The sequence below is a fragment of the Myxine glutinosa genome, unplaced genomic scaffold, assembly GCF_964187855.1.
Source record: "Myxine glutinosa unplaced genomic scaffold, kmMyxGlut1.1 SCAFFOLD_145, whole genome shotgun sequence".
Taxonomy (NCBI): Eukaryota; Metazoa; Chordata; class Myxini; order Myxiniformes; family Myxinidae; genus Myxine; species Myxine glutinosa.
Window position 1 is genome coordinate 423,317 of NW_027616363.1, and position 3,301 is coordinate 426,617.

Sequence of the window (3,301 nt, forward strand, 5' to 3'; positions counted from 1 at the left end):
ACTTGTGTTAGTGTTGAAAAACCACTTTTTGCACTTGTGTTAGTGTTGAAAAACCACTTTTCGCACTTGTGTTGGTGCAGGAAACCACTTTTGCACTTGTATTAGTGTGGAAAAAACACTTTTCGCACTTGTGTTAGTGTTGAAAAACCACTTTTCGCACTTGTGTTAGTGTTGAAAAACCACTTTTCGCACTTGTGTTGGTGCAGGAAACCACTTTTGCACTTGTATTAGTGTGGAAAAACCACTTTTCGCACTTGTGTTAGTGTTGAAAAACCACTTTTAGCACTTGTGTTAGTGTTGAAAAACCACTTTTCGCACTTGTGTTGGTGCAGGAAACCACTTTTGCACTTGTATTAGTGTGGAAAAAACACTTTTTGCACTTGTGATAGTGTTGAAAAACCACTTTTCGCACTTGTGTTAGTGTTGAAAAACCACTTTTCGCACTTGTGTTGGTGCATGAAACCACTTTTGCACTTGTATTAGTGTGGAAAAAACAATTTTTCTCACTTGTGTTAGTGTTGAAAAACCACTTTTCGCACTTGTGTTAGTGTTGAAAAACCACTTTTCGCACTTGTGTTGGTGCAGGAAACCACTTTTGCACTGGTATTAGTGTGGAAAAAACACTTTTTGCACTTGTGATAGTGTTGAAAAACCACTTTTCGCACTTGTGTTAGTGTTGAAAAACCACTTTTCGCACTTGTGTTGGTGCAGGAAACCAACACGAGTTGGTTTATTGTGAAGGAGTATCACAAGAACACTACTTGTGATAGTGTTCCTGTTGGTGCAGGAAACCACTTTTGCACTTGTATTAGTGTGGAAAAACCACTTTTCACACTTGTGTTAGTGTTGAAAAACCACTTTTCGCACTTGTGTTATTGTTGAAAAACCACTTTTAGCACTTGTGTTGGTGCAGGAAACCACTTTTGCACTTGTATTAGTGTGGAAAAAACACTTTTTGCACTTGTGATAGTGTTGAAAAACCACTTTTCGCACTTGTGTTAGTGTTTAAAAACCACGTTTCGCACTTGTGTTGGTGCAGGAAACCACTTTTGCACTTGTATTAGTGTGGAAAAACCACTTTTCGCACTTGTGTTAGTGTTGAAAAACCACTTTTCGCACTTGTGTTAGTGTTGAAAAACCACTTTTCGCACTTGTGTTAGTGTTGAAAAACCACTTTTCGCACTTGTGTTAGTGTTGAAAAACCACTTTTCGCACTTGTGTTGGTGCAGGAAACCACTTTTGCACTTGTATTAGTGTGGAAAAAACACTTTTTGCACTTGTGATAGTGTTGAAAAACCACTTTTCGCACTTGTGTTAGTGTTGAAAAACCACTTTTCGCACTTGTGTTGGTGCAGGAAACCACTTTTGCACTTGTATTAGTGTGGAAAAACCACTTTTCGCACTTGTGTTAGTGTTGAAAAACCACTTTTAGCACTTGTGTTTGTGTTGAAAAACCACTTTTTGCACTTGTGTTGGTGCAGGAAACCACTTTTGCACTTGTATTAGTGTGGAAAAAACACTTTTTGCACTTGTGATAGTGTTGAAAAACCACTTTTCGCACTTGTGTTGGTGCAGGAAACCACTTTTGCACTTGTATTAGTGTGGAAAAAACACTTTTTGCACTTGTGATAGTGTTGAAAAACCACTTTTCGCACTTGTGTTAGTGTTTAAAAACCACGTTTCGCACTTGTGTTGGTGCAGGAAACCACTTTTGCACTTGTATTAGTGTGGAAAAACCACTTTTCGCACTTGTGTTAGTGTTGAAAAACCACTTTTCGCACTTGTGTTAGTGTTGAAAAACCACTTTTCGCACTTGTGTTAGCGTTGAAAAACTACTTTTCGCACTTGTGTTAGTGTTGAAAAACCACTTTTCGCACTTGTGTTAGTGTTGAAAAACCACTTTTCGCACTTGTGTTAGTGTTGAAAAACCACTTTTCGCACTTGTGTTGGTGCAGGAAACCACTTTTGCACTTGTATTAGTGTGGAAAAAACACTTTTCGCACTTGTTTTAGTGTTGAAAAACCACTTTTCGCACTTGTGTTAGTGTTGAAAAACCACTTTTCGCACTTGTGTTGGTGCAGGAAACCACTTTTGCACTTGTATTAGTGTGGAAAAAACACTTTTCTCACTTGTGTTAGTGTTGAAAAACCACTTTTCGCACTTGTGTTAGTGTTGAAAAACCACTTTTCGCACTTGTGTTAGTGTTGAAAAAGCACTTTTCGCACTTGCGTTGGTGCAGGAAACCACTTTTGCACTTGTATTAGTGTGGAAAAACACTTTTTGCACTTGTGATAGTGTTGAAAAACCACTTTTCGCACTTGTGTTAGTGTTGAAAAACCACTTTTCGCACTTGTGTTGGTGCAGGAAACCACTTTTGCACTTGTATTAGTGTGGAAAAACCACTTTTCACACTTGTGTTAGTGATGAAAAACCACTTTTCACACTTGTGTTTGTGTTGAAAAACCACTTTTCGCACTTGTGTTGGTGCAGGAAACCACTTTTGCATTTGTATTAGTGTGGAAAAAACACTTTTTGCACTTATATTAGTGTGGAAAAACCACTTTTTGCACTTGTGATAGTGTTGAAAAACCACTTTTCGCACTTGTGTTAGTGTTGATAAACCACTTTTTGCACTTGTGTTGGTGCAGGAAACCACTTTTGCACTTGTATTAGTGTGGAAAAACCACTTTTTGCACTTGTGATAGTGTTGAAAAACCACTTTTCGCAATTGTGTTAGTGTTGAAAAACCATTTTTCGCACTTGTGTTAGTGTTGAAAAACCACTTTTCGCACTTGTGTTGGTGCAGGAAACCACTTTTGCACTTGTATTAGTGTGGAAAAAACACTTTTCGCACTTGTGTTAGTGTTGAAAAACCACTTTTCGCACTCATGTTAGTGTTGAAAAACCACTTTTCGCACTTGTGTTGGTGCAGGAAACCACTTTTGCACTTGTATTAGTGTGGAAAAAACACTTTTCGCACTTGTGATAGTGTTGAAAAACCACTTTTCGCACTTGTGTTAGTGTTTAAAAACCACTTTTCGCACTTGTGTTGGTGCAGGAAACCACTTTTGCACTTGTATTAGTGTGGAAAAAACACTTTTTGCACTTGTGATAGTGTTGAAAAACCACTTTTCACACTTGTGTTAGTGTTGAAAAACCACTTTTCGCACTTGTGTTGGTGCAGGAAACCACTTTTGCACTTGTATTAGTGTGGAAAAACCACTTTTCGCACTTGTGTTAGTGTTGAAAAACCACTTTTAGCACTTGTGTTTGTGTTGAAAAACCACTTTTCGCACTTGTG